Genomic DNA, 7,831 nt, shown 5'->3' on the forward strand with positions numbered 1-7,831 from the left:
GTTGTCGTACCATGAAATAACGGCTCACATTATGTTATAGTATTCTTGAATTTGTATAGTATGTTCTCTCTGTTATAGTGTATTGTGTGTTCTCTTTGTCTAGTATATAGTATGTTCTTCCTTGTTTCTCATTATAGTATGTTCTTTCTGTTTCTCGTTATAGTATGTTTGAACTGACTCATGTATGTTTTTTTTGTATTAGAAATAGTGAGTAGTAGACATCTAAACTATACCTATTATAGTTTAATAGTATCGTTGTTTGAATAACCGAGTATGTTTGTACACCTTTGCTACCCAAAGGTGTTGGAACTGATGTAAGAACTTTCATATCTATATACATATACATAATATGTAACTAAGATTTAAACGACCTTCGGAAAAACAGTTGATTACCCTAAGTCGACAACCAAACAAGGAATAGGAAATAGAGCGAGTTATCAGTCCTAAGTCCTTTAAACATTACTTATATAACTATACATATATAGACATGCTTTTAACAGTATATAAGTTTAAAAAGAAGTTTTGAAATACATTTGAAGAGTTTAACAGTTTGAATAAATATTGATGACTTGATGTCAGTTTATAAAGCGATTCTGAAACAGTTTGTTTGATAATATAGTTTGAAATGTAACAAATCCATTTGTTTTATAGTTATTAATCACATGTGATTGATATAATAACTATAATGTTTTCAACTTGTATTCCCCCCATAAAAGCATTTAAAATCATTAAAAGATAAGTTAAGGGGTATGAACTCACCTGTAGTGAGTGGTTTGGATGAAAGAGTGGTGTAGATGCTAAGTGTAAAGAGAAGTCTTGAGCACACACGGATCCTATTTAGCTTATAATGACACATGTGTATACAATTAGTGTTTATACAACTAATCATGTAAGGAATACACCTTAGGGACTAGGAAACACTTGAATGGAAGTGTTACAATCACATATGATTGTATATAAGGGGTGTATGGCCACACAATGGTGTTTACGTCCAAGGTGTTCACGACCCTATGTGTTTACGGCCATAGGGTTTACGGCCCTACGAGTTTATGGCCGTAAACTCATGAAGTCTTGTGCCAAAGAGTGTTTTAAGGCCCTATCTAGCATCAAGGAAGTGTTCTAGGTCCCTTGCTTAGCTTTAGGGAAGTTTATGGCCAGCTTATGAACCTTTATCAAGGGTTTACGGCCAAGGGAGATGCTCATGGCCGTAAACTCTTATTGTTCTTGGGAAATGGTTGCTTTCAAGGGTGTAAATCAAGAGCTACTAGAAAAACAGCCTTTTACGACGCACAATGCGCGTCTTAAAACGCTCAGACGACGCGCAAATGCGTGTCAAGGAAGGCCCTGTCATAACGAGAGACGGCACGCATTTATGACACACATTTACGACGCGCATTTACGACGCGTTATGCATATCAATGAAGGCCTTATTATAAAGAAAGATGACACGTATTTGCGTGTCGTAACCTTACGACATGCGTGTTTATGACACACAATGCGTATCAAGGAAACCCATGTCATAAAGGAAGAAGACACGCATTTTTGTGTGTCATAATTTTAAATGTTTCTAAAATTATATATTTTTGATAGAGTTACTAATTTTCAAATTAAATTATACATTAAAAGTATCATAATACAAAATAAAATACCATAAACAATAAAGATAATTCATTGCACTAATATATCAAATACAAATAATCATTCCAATAGTAAGTAAATGTAAGACATTTCTAATCTTTCATAATATTTATTATAGAAAACAAAACATGTACAACATTAAAAGAAACCCATGATGACTAAATTTTCCTTTGACAATCTCCTTTGAAAATTTCCTTTCTAAAAAGAATAACCTGATGCAGGAACTTTGAGAGGCCTCAGGGCATGGAAGGAGGTTGCTAGAGCTGTAAGAACCTGCACATGGCAAATCGGTAACTTAACATGCAATACAATACAATATGATATGATAGAGCTGGTATGGCATCCAACTATATATATTTTTTTGTCTATTTTCTTTGCCAATGCCAATTAGGCCACTAAGCTTAGGAAAATGATTCTTTGGATCATTTTATAAATAGGATTTTGAATATATGGTTAGTCTTACTTCTCCCTCTCCCTCTCATCTCATTAACAGATTATTAAACACCAACATCACCATATACATTTACTTCTTCACAATCACTACATGCATCACCAATATATGCATGTGAGATGCTAGGCATTTTTTGATTAAATATTTCAGAAATTCAACAAGTGGGAGTTTTTTTGATTAAATATTTCAGAAAATCTAATGTGTGCCTAATGTTGATCCTACATATTTCATGAAAATTCACCAAAAATAAATTAACCCTGAAATTTACATATAAATAGTAATTTTCATAGTTCATACCGGCAATGTTTTTGCCCCCATAGTAAACATTTGTTGCATCAACAACCGGATACACACCTTCTCCAAATACATTTTTACATAGATCCAAATGATACCTGTAATTAAAATAAAAAAAATCATGAAACATGGATTTTATATTAATGATTAAAATGTGTCATTTGTTTATATGTACATGCCTTATGTCAATATTTGAAGAACATATTCTATCATTTGAAGGTGCTACCTGGAACCACCATAACCGGTCAACAGATTCATACACATTTGGGTTTGTCTTATTAAGATTTTCTTTGTTATACGATTCAACACCTGCTTAACTTCCTATATAATATTCCTTCATGTATTTTGCAATGCTTTCTGCATAAATATTGCTTCTTTGTTAATATAAAAAAGGGTTGAGAACAAGGTTTTCAAAGAGATTTGTAAGTCAATTACAACAAGCAGTTGTCAAACAAGAAAGTCATTTTTTTTCATTAGGTACTAATTCCGGACAAAAGGGTAAAATGGTCATTTACTATCATTCAAAACTAAATGAAATTTAAATAAGCAAGAAATTATTCTATATCTATGTGTATCATCTAATTTGTTTCAAGCCTCTGCCACAAAATTACTATTGTTCATATAGATATACTATCACTTGCAATTATCTAAATGCAATAATTTCATATAATATATCATCTTGTCTAATCACCCAAATGAAACCTAGATCAAATTCAAACAGAAATAAATCCAAATAGAACTAAAACAAGCAAACAAAAAAAAGATCAAAGTTCAACCAAATGTGTAATTTAAAGCCCGGTTGAACTAAAACAAGCAAACAATCTTCCGAATTCCTTCCTCTCTCAGCTACAAAATCAAAATAACCATTGTTCATTTAGAATAAATAATTTCTTCTAATTAGATATGTGAAATCCAGATAAGAATTCAAATAAACGATCAGCTTTATCAAACCTAAACAGATAGGGCATGTAATTTTGAGAGCAACGACACGTGCTTCAAATTGAGATCCTTTTGATTTCTGGTTCTTCTCTGCATTTTTCTTCTTCATTAACTACAACAAAACTTGCAAGACTCCCACGCCCCATTCCAGTCCTTTTCCACATTCTCTTCAAGATCTTTCAAAATTCCCATCGCCTTTAATCCTCTACAAAGTTTCTCAACCTACACAACATCAAGAATTATAAATAAAAGAGAACTCAACATATTATAATCAAATATATTATATTATATACCTCAAAGGTGATGATATTCAGAACCAAAGATTTAATCAGTAATAAATTTATACCGAGTAGTTGTGTATACGCTGGATGCTCATACCAGGTTTGCAAAGTTGAATACATACAACCAGATCATACACTTCTCTCTGAAATCATAAAACATCATGAAACTAATTACAAAAACTATATAATATTATCTAAGTAATAAGTAAAACTATGTGTGAGTTGTGACATTCTGATCGTTTCATGCATTAGGAATAACACTACCATCGGGACCACCACCAACCACAAGGTTAAACCTGGGAACACATTATTTAGTATTTGTTAGACAAAAATACTATATATAAATTATTTGTGGCATGTTTAATAAGGTTGTCCTTAAGTTTCCATATACTTCCTGTGCTGCTATATCCGCAATAATTCTCGTTTGAAGGAACAAAAATTGCAGGTCCACCTGGATCTTCATCTGCTTCATAAGTCTTTTTTCCATTGGTAACTCTTGGCCCACCACAATTGATATGAACTGAAGATATGTCTGGAGAAACATTAAAGGGAGCAACTTAATTTGTTTTTAATATTATGGAAACACAATGTTACTGGAAACAATGTTGTTCATTACTCTGGATGCAAGGACGAAGGCACTTTGCAAGCTCTCTACACAAAATCAAACATGAAAAACTTAATTGGAATCTCTCTTATTACATAAAAGTTGCGTTTATTTTTGAAGAATAGTAGCAGGGTATAATTAAACTTACGAATTATTCCCAGTAGAGTAGCTTCTGTATAAGTTCCTGATGAATGAAAGAAAATGTTTAACTTCAGTTTTAAACTTTTTATGAGTAGATTAAAAGAGCATCTGAGAGCTGAAAACTTACAGTGATCTGTCACAACCTGATGGTACAGTATTTTCACTAAAGTTGTTATAGGAAAGATCTCTTGAACAACATTATAAACAAGATCATGTTGAGCTTCATGATTACCGATGCCATATACAAAAATAATGCTGAAATGAGTCTCGAAAAAACATACAGATCAACATCTTTATTGGTGATCATCCATGGAGACCCGCATAATCCTATGTCTCCTTTGTATAATGTGTCTTGGAAGGTCTGAAACTGGGAGCCTGTTGGGATTCTTCCTTCCAATTGATTGTATGAGAGATTAAAGGAGGAAAGGAAAGGAAGATTTGTGAGCGTTGATGGGATGTCTCCAGTTAATTTGTTCCATGACATGTCTAATGATTCTTGCTGACTCAAATTCTAGATAGATGGTGGGATTAAGCCTGTGGAGTCATAATGTGATACATTGAACATATATAGAGCATTGAGTCTCCTAATTGTGTCTGGTATTTCACTAGAAAAACGGTTACTTGAGATGTCAATGGATGTGAAGCTAGATTGTCAAGATTTTCACCAGCTTCAACTCAAGTCCTTTGATTGTGACTGTCACAGTATCCTAATAGTAGATTGGATCAAGAGATAAGATCATGAAACTTAGGTGTTTCTTGCCTGATGCTTCTCCATTAGTGCTAGTCATCATAGCATCCCATTGGCAGAAACAATTTGTAGGAACAATACCATTGAAGCTATTATGAGCTAGGTCTACAATTAGCCTTTCAGAAAAGGCTTAGATAATGCATGCAAATTTATTATGACCTTGGGGAATTAGGATTTTGACCTTGTGAAGCGTTAGACTGCTAATGAGATGCATGAATGAAAAAATAGATAATATTCAAAATAAAACAGGCACAAACATATATATATATATATATATATATATATATATATATATATATATATATATATATATCTTACCAAACGATTTTTTGAGAATTAACCCCATTCATGAGTAACAACAGCCAGGTCCTTCAAAGTTGTTCCAACATACACAAGTGCAAAGGTAATCGGCTGATAACCACATAAGTATATAACTAAGTAAGCACATGGTTATATAAATTAAATATAAATGTTTGAGTGAAGTTGTTCCAACATACACAAGTGCAAAGGTAATCTACTCACACCAAGGAATGTTGAAAACCGAAATCCATCAAACATGAAATTTAAATGATTCTATACCTATGGGATCAAATTCCATCCATTTTGGCAAGGCAACCAAACACGCCAGCCATGGAAAGGAATCTTAAATTCCAACACCAAGCAAACATGCCCAATGATTGCAATTATTTTATAGATCTCATCCCTTGAGAAAACATATTGTGAATCATCCACCCTTGTAATATCCTTTCAGTCATTAATCAGACATATTTAAGTGTTGTACCTTCGGGAAAATAAGGATGAGTTTCAAGAAGACATTGTTATCCGACTGAAGTTCGAAATACTCCAATACCTAAATCAGCAAGTACAGTCAACTCAAGTACCTCATTTATTGAAACTTCAATCAAAAGTCAAAACAACCGGAAAGGGTAGAGCTTACAATGTCAAAAACTCGGTTTGGATCCATATTGATTATGCCAAGCGTTGCTACTGATGTATTTTCAGAACAAACTTCTGAACCTTGACAAAGAAGGGTAACCTACAATTTAAGAGCAACTAACAAAAGACCTAATCACTGACTGAACAGAAACTGAAGGCGGTTGATGAAGAGATGATTACCGTGGGGAAGGTGTTACTGGTGTAGGAAATTTCTGAACTCTATTCGTCAAGAAGGTCAGTGAGTTTGGAAGCAACAGTGCCAAGATGGTCAACAGCATTGACTAGGGCTCCAATTGCAAAACTTCAAGTTCTGCTTCGTATTGAAATAATAATCCTGGCTAATCACAAAAAGGAAAGAAGAGGAACATAATTAATCTCCAATGAACACGACTGATTAGTGTTAAAAAGCATCTAATTGTGTTTAATTAGGATATAGTAATAAACTAATCATGGATAATCAATGAATCGTATGACGTACCTTCATAACAGAGAAAACTTTAACCATTTTCTCTTTGAGCATGGCTGACATTTCAATTTTGAGCCTCCCTGCATGCACCTGGTTAACCCTAGATATTGTGATTGGAATTGCAGACTGCAAACAAATTTACCAACAGAAATTGAGAAAAACATGTTTATGAAATGCACAACAGAAAGAGAAACACGTATACGAAAACTTTGAATAGATTAACCATTCTATGAAACAAAGAAGTGAGAATAGAAATTCAAATGATATACCTGGAGAAAGTTAGTGTGATTAAACTTCCGCAGGTGGAGCACCACCAGTCTATAATGAAGTTGGGGGAATCGTGGGAGCCAGAGGTGGAATCACCAGTACCACAGGTGGGATTCCAACGACAGGTGCATGTGATAAAGCAATTGATGTAGAGATCAAACTCGGGGATGGAACAGATATGGATGGAAACGATTCTGGGGCTAGTGGTAGTGTATCCGCGGGAGCTGCTAGTTTGGAAAATAACTCCACTGGAAGAAGAATAAAGGGTTAAAAGAGCTTGAGGACGAGGGTATCAGGATGATTCTGTTTCCATATGTGAATAGGGTTTCAACATGTAAATGATGCTAGCTGGTGGCGGACATGATATGATATTAGGGTTTCAAAGTGTGTGAGTTGACCGAGGATGGCCACACAATCACAGGCATGCTCTGGATTGGATCTCTCATAGATCTCACACTATCTCATCGTCGTCGCGTGGCATTTGATCACGAAAGCAAGAGCAATTCTGTTATGAACACGAAGGCTAGGGCTTTTTCTTGCTAATTGGAAGAGGCGGGGGTTCTAAATTTTGGGATTGGATCCGATTTCAAAGAGTAATAGTAGATTTCACTAAAAACCCTTTCCCGGTTCGCTTGACCTTTGGTTACCTCAGTCGATCGATTCAAGCTTTCAATAAAAACCCTAGATAGCGACTGAGACTAGAGGGAAAGGAAGCATCGTCGATAATTAGGGAGAGAGGGAAAGAAGAAAAAGATAGCGAGGTTTTTTATTTTTTAGGATTTCATTTTCCCCCGTATGGAACGCGCGTTCCATTAAAATTTATAAAGCGATATCTTTAGACGACACACATTTTATTATTGGTGCCCTCCGTGTTTTTTGTTTTGTTTAGACACTGATTTAAGGGAACGCAATAATGCATGACCTAAGTCCTTAAATTTTTTGAAGAGACAACACTTTTTTAATGTCACTCTCTTTTGCGTAACATAAATCAACGAGTGTCATTGTTTGTGCGTCGTAAAAGGGTCTTTTTCTTGTAGTGGCTTCTACTAGATAACAAGTATATGGA

The 7,831-nt window shown here is 34.4% G+C and overlaps 2 long non-coding RNA genes across 4 annotated transcripts; both read right to left on the reverse strand.

Moving 5' to 3' along the window:
• Positions 1–1,684: 1,684 nt before the first annotated feature.
• On the reverse strand, positions 1,685–5,330 carry LOC145069181 (uncharacterized). Of its 2 annotated transcripts, none has more exons than XR_013689358.1 (6): positions 4,476–5,330; positions 3,669–4,391; positions 3,335–3,544; positions 3,160–3,229; positions 2,387–2,740; positions 1,685–1,911 (listed from the first exon to the last, which is right to left on the reverse strand). It is a non-coding gene; the product is annotated as an uncharacterized LOC145069181 (long non-coding RNA). The 2 variants fall into 2 exon arrangements; XR_013689357.1 differs by having other exon boundaries at positions 3,616–4,391.
• A 78-nt stretch (positions 5,331–5,408) lies between these two features.
• LOC145069775 (uncharacterized) lies at positions 5,409–7,512 on the reverse strand. 2 transcript variants are annotated; one of them, XR_013689676.1, is made up of 6 exons: positions 6,768–7,512; positions 6,511–6,624; positions 6,213–6,370; positions 6,034–6,132; positions 5,676–5,946; positions 5,409–5,507 (listed from the first exon to the last, which is right to left on the reverse strand). It is a non-coding gene; the product is annotated as an uncharacterized LOC145069775 (long non-coding RNA). The 2 variants fall into 2 exon arrangements; XR_013689675.1 differs by having other exon boundaries at positions 6,034–6,149.
• Between the last annotated feature and the right edge of the window lie 319 nt (positions 7,513–7,831).

The sequence above is a fragment of the Lactuca serriola genome, chromosome 8, assembly GCF_051521515.1.
Source record: "Lactuca serriola cultivar US96UC23 chromosome 8, Lser_US96UC23_V15, whole genome shotgun sequence".
In the NCBI taxonomy this organism is placed as follows: Eukaryota; Viridiplantae; Streptophyta; class Magnoliopsida; order Asterales; family Asteraceae; genus Lactuca; species Lactuca serriola.